The 11,373-nt window shown below is 44.4% G+C and overlaps 1 long non-coding RNA gene across 1 annotated transcript; it reads right to left on the bottom strand.

Moving 5' to 3' along the window:
• Nucleotides 1-6,580: 6,580 nt before the first annotated feature.
• On the bottom strand, nucleotides 6,581-11,115 carry LOC146343944 (uncharacterized). The gene is made up of 3 exons (XR_014792574.1): nucleotides 10,995-11,115; nucleotides 9,186-9,308; nucleotides 6,581-7,355 (listed from the first exon to the last, which is right to left on the bottom strand). It is a non-coding gene; the product is annotated as an uncharacterized LOC146343944 (long non-coding RNA).
• Between the last annotated feature and the right edge of the window lie 258 nt (nucleotides 11,116-11,373).

The raw sequence follows: 11,373 nt of genomic DNA, 5'->3' as shown, positions 1-11,373 counted from the left end.
GCAGTAATCTTTGCACCTAGAGAGACAAAGTCTGTCACTGCCTCCACGTTTTCTCCCTCTATTTGCCAGTTATCAATCAAGCTGGTTGCCATAATCTTGGTTTTTTTGAGGTTTAACTGCAACCCAGCTTTTGCACTTTCTTCTTTCACCTTCGTCATGAGGTTCCTCAGCTCCTCCTCACTTTCAGCCATCAAAGTGGTATCATCTGCATATCAGAGATTGTTAATGTTTCTTCCAGTGATTTTAACTCCAGCCTTGGCTTCATCAAGCCCAGCATGTCGCATGATGTGTTCTGCGTACAGGTTGAATAGGTAGGGTGAGTATACAACCCTGCCGTACTCCTTTCCCAATCTTAAACCAGTCCGTCGTTCCGTGGTCTGTTCTTACCGTTGCTACTTGGTCGTTATACAGATTCCTCAGGAGGCAGACAAGATGACTTGGTATCCCCATACCACCAAGAACTTGCCACAATTTGTGATAATCCACACAGTCAAAGGCATTAGAATAGTCAATAAAACAGAAATAGATGTTTTTCTGAAACTCCCTGGCTTTCTCCATTATCCAGCGGATATTGGCAATTTGGTCTCTAGTTCCTCTGCCTTTTCGGAACCCAGCTTGTACAGCTGGCAATTCTCATTCCATGAATTGCTGGAGTCTACTTTGCAAGATCTTGAGCATTACCTTACTGGCATGTGAAATAAGTGCCACTGTTTGATAGTTTGAACATTCTTTGGTGCTTCCCTGTTTTGGTATGGTGATATAAGTTGATTTTTTCCAATCTGTTGGCCATTCTTGTGTTTTCCAAATTTGCTGGCATGTGGCATGCATCACCTTGACAGCATCATCTTGAAAGATTTTAAACAGTTCAGCTGGGATACCATCATCTCCTGCTGCCTTGTTATTAGCAATGCTTCTTAAGGCCCATTCAACCTCACTCTTCAGGATGTCTGGCTCTAGCTCACTGACCACACCGTCAAATCTATCCCCGATATTATTATCCTTCCTATACAGATCTTCCGTATATTCTTGCCACCTTTTCTTGATCTCTTCTGCTTCTGTTAGGTCCTTGCCATCTTTGTTTTTGATCATACCCATTTTTGCCCAGAATTTACCTCCTATGTTTCTAATTTTCTGGAAGAGGTCTCTTGTCCTTCCTATTCTATTATCTTCTTCTGCTTCCGCGCATTGCTTGTTTAAAAATAATTCCTTATCTCTTCTGGCTAATCGCTAGAATTTTGCATTTAATTGGGCATATCTCCCCCTATCACTGTTGCCTTTTGCTTTCTTTCTTTCTTGGGCTGCTTCCATTGTCTCAGCAGACAGCCATCTTGCCTTCTTGGTTTTCTTTTTCTTTGGGAAGTTTTTTGTTGCTGCCTCCTGAACAATGTTGTGAACTGTCCATAGTTCTTCTGGGACCCTATCTACTAAATCTAGTCCCTTAAATCTATTCTTCACCTCCACTGCATATTCATGAGGAATATTCGTGAGCTCATATCTAACTGATCTGTGGGTCTTCCCTATTCTCTTTAGTCTGAGAGCTAGATTTGGCCCCTAGACCTGAGGTTCTGCACCCCTGATATGAACCAGGTTCATCATATTATTGAGCACTTTGAATAAAAGTTTAAACACCATGTGTTTCTTTTAGATCATTACATGGTCCAATATGTCTAATATCTATACTGACTGTTAATATTTATACTTGACATTTTTTTTCCAGTTAGGATTTGTGATAGCTTCATTGCCTTGTTCACCTTATCTCTGTATTCTACGTAAATTGGGACATACGTATACAAATAAATTCAGGTCACCTTTGGATAAGCAGGGCCTAGTTAAGCTAAGCTCCTGAAAGTCATGTCATGCCCTCTGGGTCTTCAACAAAAAATGTTGAAGGCAACTGCATGCCATGAGGGCAGCTACAAGCCTCTGCAAAGCTGCCGTTTCCAAAATGTATGAGTTTGACTTGCAGACCTAACCAAGAGTCAGATTGATTATTGGTCTTGCTGTTATTTATTCTATATATTTAAAATATTTTTAGACCACCTTTAAAGGTAAAACCCCTCTCAAGGTGGCTTCCATAATAAAACAGTGCTAATTATGGCTTGAGGCCAATGTCACATGAGTGGAAGTCAGCTTACACAATGGTATATCCACTTGTGCAATGGGACTTCCCCCTCCTCTTCTCTCCTCCCCTCTGCAGCCCCCCCCCCACATAAATCCAAATCTGCTCCAGGGGGCTGGGGGACCCTACAGAGCAAATTGGGGGGGCAGTCTCCCTTCCGCTAGCAGAATGACACCGTTGGATACAACCCATAAAATGCAACAAACATCCAGCTTCCAGAAATATACAATAAACGATTACAGCTAAAAATAATCACCAGTCCAATAAAACACATTTCATGAGAAAGTCACCAAAAACAAATGAATCTTTAAATCTTTTCTAAAGGCCTGGAATGATGGGGCCTGATGGATGCTAGCTGGTAATATAGTCCATAAAGGTGGGGGGTCACTGCAGAAATATCTCTTTTCCTTGTTATGCTAAGACATCTTTGTCAAAATGCAAACCCCTATTATCAATATGTTTGCTACACCACACTAAGTACTGTCTCTACAGGAGATGCTTGTTCTCCTGGTTGGGAGTTATATCACCCTCAACCAAAAGGACAGGAAGGATCTCTGGGGAATGTGGTTCCTTAAACATTTTGCTGTAGTAAGTCAACATTAACTGCCTTATAACTATGTTATTATGTTAATCGTGCTCTAAGTGCCATTTGCTTTCTGTATTCTTATTTACAAAGTTAATTTTAAAAGAACAAAATTAATTAAAATAATGCTGTGCCTTCAAACCTGATGGCAGCCAAAACTGATCTAGCTATCATTTGGGACAACCACAACAGCTGAAGGCAGTTGTTGCATTCCACCCATCTGTGGCCTTACAGCCAATCTACACAGTAGAGTTTTCGTGGAACTGTGTCAACAAATACTATCAATCCTGTGGTAAATCTAGCTGGAGAGAAAAAAATGTGCTGGGTGATGTGGAGGTCCATAGGCCCACAAGGAAGGTGTATAAAGTTTTTAAAAATGTTTTGAGTGTTTGAATGTACATGGTGTTTCCAATGTTCCCTCTAATTTAAAAATGGACAGCCACACAGAAAACCAGCATGTTAGGAGATGGCTAGGCTGAAATGTCTCTCCCTGATAAGCTAGCTTCAAATTGGTGTGGCAATTCTGACATGGGGGAAGCACCCAGTGATGTTAGGCCAGCTGTACTGTTCTGAAATGGTTCCATCCAGTGGATGCTGGTGGCTCCAGTTTCAGTGGGGCTGTAAATCCATTCAGGGTTTCAATCAGAACTCTAAAGAAGCTATCTAAGGTGCTGAGCCTATTTTGGAGATCAGGTTCAGCACCTTGGGTAGCTCCTCTAGCATTCTGGCTGGTTCTGACTGGAACCCAGAATGGATTCACAGCCTCACCGAAATCGGAGCCCCCAGCCCCCTCTGGTACCAACCTAAAAGAACATGCTTCTTCTAAGAAGGTGAAGCAGCCCGTCACCCCATGACCTTTTTCTCTTCCAAAAGTTAAGCACCTATGGCTTCTCTTTGACCTCCATGGCAGCCAACTACCATGGTATAAAGCAGCCTTCCCCCATCTGATGTCCTCGGATGTGTTGGACTACATGTCCCATCCTTCCCAGTCAGCACGGCCATTGGCTATGCTAGCTGGAAATTATGGGAGTCACAGTCCAACTCATCTGGAGGGCACCAGGTTGGGGACTGCCGTTATAACAGTATCTTTAAAGAACTGCTACAAACAACTGGGCACCTCTACAGCAGCTGTGCTTCCCATAAATATGGCACGTGAAAAGCGAGTTTAGTGCAAGCAGTTATTAGCTTTTCTGCTTTAGCATTTAATGTGACTAACTTTTCACTTATATGAGCCCTATTGACATTGCGATGTAAATGAGCAGGCACACAGCATGAATATGATCCAGTCAGAGGCTTCTTTTTATTTGTTGTTCTGACAAGGTAGCTTCTTATGAATGTAAAACTACCCTGGGAGCCATGGCAATTGTTATTTCAAAAATGAGATAACAACTGCTCTGTGTAAAACCTGACTACCAGTGTTTAGTGCCTGTCTCCATCCAAGAGATTCCATTTCATCAAAAAGCGCATCAAATAGCTGCAAGTTGCATTTAAGCAGACAGAATTAGAACAGCTGTAGCAAAAACTGCTTTGAGTCAAAGATGCTTTACAGGAAAGCAGTATGAAAGAATCTCTAGAGAAACATGTATCTTTGCCCGAGCGCTCACCATTGTCCAAATAGATCTATAATTGTTTTATGAACAAAAGATCAGTTGGCTGTTAGCTTTCTTTCTTTCTTCAAAATCAAAAGTATTCGAGCATAGTAACTTGTGTATATTTCATAGCAATATACATACAGTATAATAGTATACAGGCCATGGCTTGGGTAATGGCAGTTGTAGTCTGACACTTCTTGAGGGCTGGGGAATGCTGCTGTATATTACACATAAAAAGAGAATCTATTAAGGTTATAACTTAGTAGGTTATTGTGTCTGTGACATTGTGACATGGTATAAACCACTGCATTGGAATGGATTCAAATTTGTACAAGTTACACCAAATAAAATATAGTTTTAACCCTTGCAACATTGTTGAGTAACCTTGATTCTAACCTCTTTCATGCTCCATTAATTCAGCAGTTGTGTACAATTAATTTTAAAGGGAAATGTCTCAGTACATAACACGCCTAATCTTAGGCTAGTTGATACCCTACTAGGGCCAACTTACATCACTCACTGCAATGGTCCACTTGGGTGAACATAAAATGTGAGATGACAAGTTACATATCTCAGCTGAAGACAATTTTGAGGACTTCACAATGAACCTCTGGTTACAGCAGTTGCCCCAAGTGACACCTGAGACTTTCCTGCTCATATTTTATGTCATCCATACAAGTAGATGACACATACAAATGAAGAAAGAAACTTAAAATTGAACTAGTTCTTGCAACCTGATTATTTGAGCTGGCCAACCTGTGCTGTTGCATCATGAAAGAAAACTATGATTCTAATCATTCAAAATGCTTGAATTTCATCTGGTTTAAAATCCAGCTCTCAGCATGTCGATAATAATGGAAACTATTTATGTTTATGCATCAGTTTGTGCCTGTATAGCCATTTTTTAACATGTATTTTCATTGCCCTGCCCCTTCCTTTTGTGGTTCAGGGCAGGGTTAGTGGGTTGACTGCTGTAATGCAAATGGTTTAGAACCTTGGCCACAATCCAGCAAAGCTAAGCATGTTCATTTATTTCAGTGGGAAAACTAAGCACATATTTAATTCTTTACCACTCAAGGTATTAAATTTTGACTGTGATCAATGTCATTTTAGGCTATACTTAACTTCAACTGACACCAGTTAAGAAGTCATAGATTGGATTACTAAACCTCAGGTACTACTCTGGATTAGGGATTTATCAAATCCAGTACCCTGGACAGCTCCTTAGAGCAATTGACACATCCTTCAACTGAAGAACCAGCCTGCAAACCAAACTTTATATCTGTGGGAGAGACCTGTGGCCTTGAAGATGCTGTTGGGTTACAATTGCTATCATCCCTGACCACTGGCCAGGCTGATTGGGGCTGATGGAAGTTGGGTGTCCAACAACATCTGGGGGCAAAAGGCTCCCCACTCCTGCTTTATATTTGAAGGAAGAACAGACATCATAATGCATGCAACACTATATCATCACCATACAAGTTCCTATATGATCACAGGGCCCAATCATATTTGCAGGTTTTATTTAACCAATCAGAAAAATAGGTTTGAAGCCTGCACCCATACCCCACTTGGATTGATAATTAATATGTAGAAGCATGGGGAACTGGGAAATGAATCCAAACATGGACACAGTTGAGGTTGGAGAAAAACAAAAACTGAGATTACAGAACCATAACCCATCCTAAAGCTCAGGAAGTTTAACGATCTGGATGGCAGAAAGACTTGTTAGCTTGCAAGGAATATTCCTTCCTTAACTAGAAAGGAATATCTTGCATTGTTTCAACTTCCACCTTAAAAACTTTATTTCTTAAGTAATCACACCTGAATATCTTCATTTTTCAAAATAGCAGCAGGCCACCCAAACTTTGTAAAATCTCTAGCTGTTAGTTGCCACTTTGATGAATGCATTCCTTTTAAGGATCCAATGTGCAAATAAACATCAAAACAGAAATTCTTCTTCATTATGTATCTTGCTGAAATAAGCTGATGCAAAACTAAGTTAAAAGAGAATAGTTGCAAAATAGAACTCAACAACATATCCTGTAAAAGGCAGCTTCTCAGCAGCACCCAGCCTAATTTGGACTGTCAAGGCTTAAACCTTGAATTGTTCATTCACATGCCATGGAATGGTTTCCCTAAGCCAAGTCAATATTAAGTGTTAGCCTTGGGTACAGTTTATTTTCATGTGATATTGTGTTCTGAGGTAACAGAAGAAGGTTTTGATTTTCACTTGTTATTTTTTCTACTTCCAAATGTACTTGCAAAAAATGTTTTGAAACTTATACTGGTCTATAAAACTATGGTTAACTTTATTTATAACATTTCTATACTGCCCAATAGCCAAAGCTCTCTAGACAGTTCACACAAATTAAGACACTGAGGATACACTTCTCTGCACTTGTCCTGTTTTGGATATTTGTGTAAAAAAAGTCTTTAACAGCATGGGGGAGGGGGGAATAGTTGCAAGCAGTCAGTAGCCTTTGAAGTAGATGAATAAGGTACATTTATTGGTCGCATTATTTGCAAACAAAAATGGATTGGCTGCCCCTTGTGTCACCAAATATCTAGTCAACTTCTACTGGGTCTATGAATAGATTAAAGCTGATGCATCATCACCCTGAATGATCTGCATTATGCCATATCTAGGCACTGATGAATTATGGTGGAATCCACAACACCAAGTGGCATAACAGAAACAAGCACAATTCTGTCATTTGCATGGGAGAAAGAAACACATGGATGGGACAATGAAAAAATCATCATGGATGGTTGATAACTGCAATGTGTCCTGGACGGATGTGCAAAGTCAGCACAAACTGGTAGGATATGAAGTTCTGCATCATGTTGAATATGTGTTGTCACTGCTCAGAAGTCGATCACCTAACCTATACCTATGCCATCTGAGTACTGAGTAGCAATTATTCCCATTCTGACAGTAGTATGAAGCAGCACTCGGAATGTTCATTGTACATTGACCCAGGTCATCACCACTGAACACCCAGATGTAGAAGGCCATGAAGGGTTGCTTCTGATAATCTTTTTCCTTCAGAGAAACAACCTAGGTATAAAACAAATGAACAAAAGAAGTGAAATTAACAGTGAAACTAGCCTCTGATCTGTCAAGGCATACATTGCAAACTTTATTTTAAGAGAGTAATCTATTATACAAAGGGATCAGATCTGTTATTTAAGAAAGAGAGCTGTGGAGGGCATAGACTCTGGATTAAATTCAGTGTTGCATGGACTTCCCCTTGCTGTCCTCCCCCTTCCAACCCCCAAAACCCTCTGGAGGGTTTTGGGGAGCACAGGGGAGGGGAAAACCATTCCGCTGGCACATTCCATTCCTCTCTTAGGATCTTTCCAGTAATGATTCAGTTTCAGTTTAATAGGGAAAGGGGGTTAACTCAAAGGTTAACCCCTTTCCCCCATTAAACTGAAATGCACACATGAAACAAAGAATGCACACACAAAAACATAGCCGTAAAAGATGTCATCTTGAAGCAATAGCCTCATGACATTTCTCTGCCAACCAAAAGTCTTTGGCAGAGGAATTTAGCCCTCAATCCTGACACCCCAATCTGCACTCCCATCTATTACGATAAAGTTTTCATTAAGGGGTATGCAACCCTATGCAACTGTACTCAGAATTAAGTCCCACTGTGTTCCATGGCACTTACTCCCAAGTATGTGTGCATAGGGTTGTAGCCTATTGCAATTTTTTATTTTTTGCAATTAATAATTCTTGTAACAACATTTTCATCCTGACAGATATTTCAAGGATATAAAATGAAATGCACTCATCTACAGAAGGGTTGCTATGTACAGCAGAAGTTCAGTGTCAGCCTTAAAGGACATCCATACAGTACCAGATCATTTAATGGCAGAGAAGAAACCCAACAGTTAGTGAAGGCTTCTGCATAGGTGAAGGTTGGTACATTTGACATGCAGCACAATTGGGGAATTACCAAAAGTACATGCAGATCAGACATAACATTGTATCCATTGACTGCCCATCCCATACTTCTTTTTTTCTATGTTTTTTAATCATGCTAAAAAATAAAAAGGATTGTGCTGCACTTCAAATGTTGTCATATGTACAGATCTCAATGTAGAAAAAATATAGCATATCAAGTCACTCTCACTGTGGATCTGTAGAGGTCTCAACTCTCCGCTGTGCTATGCAGACATATGGCTACCACAGTCTGTGTTCTGTCCCTTCTATCACCCACATTCAAAATTATTCCAACAGTGACACAAGAATATAGGCTTACCATAAAGGGGTGAAGAAGAGGCCCGTCTTAGTATTTTTGTAATGGCTGGTGTCAGGTGCTTCACGTGGCACAAGATATTAATGAAGCAATTCACATTCTGATATTTAGCTGCAGCATCTGATAAGCTGAGATCACCTTTATATCGAGAATGGCTGAACATTCTTTGACCAATTGGGTTACTTGAAACTGGTGGGCCTATCCGTTTTGGATATGTTTAATTTTTTTTTTTTAACCCAGTTTTGCTGTTATACCTTGTTATGGTTGCACCTTTTGTTCCCCCCAGTTTCTTAGTCTCTGAGTGCCACTACATGGAATCAAGTTTTATCTGTTTTTCAAAGCAATTGTTGCAGGTCAGAAGCAGGGCAAAGAGTACTAATGGATGCTCTGTTATTCAACCCCCTTTTTCCTACTGAATTGCAGAACATCCATTGCTTTCAGCACTAGTCAAAATGTTGCATGAATTCATTTAGCCCACACACTGACAAACACACTCTCTCCAGATGAGTTGTGTGAATTGGCCTATCTAACATGGTGAACTCACTCTGAATTGCCATTTTTTGGCACTTTTCTAGAATTATTTGGGGTGCTTCTAGACAAGGCTTTTACTATGCAGTTACCCTGCTTTGTTCATGGAATTCTACAGGGGTCCAGGGGTGCTTCCAGATGGAGGGCTCCCGGCACCACCGGTCACAAGGCATCGTGCAGCAATTCCATCATTTTTGTTTTCTTTAGCAGACTTTCTGTGGTAAGGAAAAAGATGGAAAAAGCAGTGTGAAAATGCAGGGGGGTTATGAGTAGAAGATGATAATGTCTGGATCCCTGTAAAATGCTATGAATGAGGCAGGGTGATGGTGCTATCAAAGCCTCATTTGGAAGCATCCCAGATTCCATCGTCTCCTATTTACTGTCCTCCCATGTTTTCCCACAGCTTCTTCCACCTTTTTTTCTGACCACATAAAAAAGTCGTTACGGAGGGAAAGATGGAATTGCTGCACAATGCCTTTTGACTGTGGTAGCAGCAGGAGCTTGCCTGTCTGGAAGCGTGCTTTGGGATGGACATCAGTGGTGTTTTGAGAGATCTCACCTCACGGGGTGTGGGAAGCTGGTGAAATGCAGAGGGAAGTCCGTGAGCCAAGGGGTGGGAACGAGTGATCTCACCGTGTGGTGGCCTGTGTTGGAGCACTTCAAAAGGTGGTGGGTGAGGCTCCCCACTCCATTGATGGTGCTCAAAGCCCCAACCTTCACCGGGCCCCACGTGCTGCTACGCTCAATTAAGCCCTCCTTCCCGGTGGAGGCTGGTGGCTCCAATTGTGGTGGGGCTGCGATTCCATGCTGGGTTTCAATTAGAGCCAGCCAGCACTCTAAAGGAGCTACTGAGGGTGCTGAATCCCATCCCGAAAAAGGATTCCACACCTTGGATAGCTCCTTTAGAGTCCTGGCTGGTTCTGACTATAACCCAGCATGGAATCACAGCCCCACCGAAATCGGAGCCACCATCCTCCACTGCTCCCAGCGGTCTCATCCTCCAGCCTCGGCTCCCGGACCCCCAGCTCCTGGCCACGTCCCATCCCAGCCCCTTCCTCGTTCTCCTGCTTCAGAAACAGGAGGAACTACCTCCGACACATCCACCTCCAAGGGCTACCAGCCCTCCTCCGGAAGCACCCCAGGCGCCGTGGCCTTCTATTCGCAGTCCTCCCGCGGTTCTTCCCACTCGCTTCCTTGCCGCGACAGCCGGCGGCCCTCCGGGCCCTGCGCTCGCCGCCGCCCCGCGGGCGCCCGGGAGGAGAAGCAGCGGCAGTTTCGTCGCGCGGAGTCCGCCCGCGGGGCGCTTCCCCGGCCCTCTGCGCCCCGGCTGCCTTGGGGAGAGGGCGCGTTTGCCCCCAGACAGCTCGACGGGAAGAAAGGGGCGTAGAGCGCAGCCGCGAGAAGCGGCCTTGTCGGAGCCCTTTTCCCTCTGGCGAAGGGTTGACAAGCCGGGGGGGGGGAGGGGGCTGCACCCTCAAATTTTCTCTGCCCCCTAATTTTTTTTTACAAACAAATAATGGGGAAAAACCGTTCACAAAAAACCGCTCTGTTTCGGGGGGCGGCCCCGCCGGGACTTTTAGGCGGCCTAGTGGCTACAGGCCTGCTCCTGCGAGATCGCGGCCCGGGCGGGCCGGCCCCCGAGCAAGCCCGGCCGCGGCCCTCGGAGCGTCTCGAGCAAGACCCAGTTCTGACCGGGGTCGCGCCTCTCCCGCCCCGCGGCTACCAGTGAAGAGGCCGCGCTCTCCGGCTGTCCCCAGCTTGGTCGCCTCGGGCCACGGGCGCCGCGTCCTGGCCACCAAGCCGGCTGCCTCCGCCTCCGGCTGCCGCCCCTGACCCGGGCGCTCCTCTGTCAGCGCGCGCTCATTCCTGTTATCTGCATCCGTCTTTAGCATTCTAATTACCCGCTTTATTACTTTCGCCCGGAGGAATCCCGTAAAACACAGCCGCGAATGAGGCCGCGGCGCCGACCAGCCATCGAGCGGCCCCCGGATCCGCGCCGCCTCTTGGGCGATGCGCGCGCTCGGGTGACCTCGAGGTGCCCTTCAACGCAGGGGGCGAGGCGGGGCGCCCCGGCGCCAGCGCGCGCGGGGAAGAGCCCGGGGATCTGAGGAGCGGGACCGGGGGAGACGGAGGGCAGGGGCGCTGTCGCGGGGCGGGCGCGGGGGGCGATGTTGGGGGCACCCGGGGCGCTAGAGGAAGGGGACGAAACAGACGGCGATCAGCGTTCGCTTCTCTTTGTCGTGCTGCTTTTACCCCTGTCTCCTCTGGGATAGATTTTGT

This window comes from Heloderma suspectum, chromosome 5 (assembly GCF_057233095.1).
Source record: "Heloderma suspectum isolate Gila_16-S chromosome 5, 16-S_ref, whole genome shotgun sequence".
NCBI classification, from domain to species: Eukaryota; Metazoa; Chordata; class Lepidosauria; order Squamata; family Helodermatidae; genus Heloderma; species Heloderma suspectum.
This window is presented reverse-complemented; position numbering and strand designations above follow the sequence as displayed.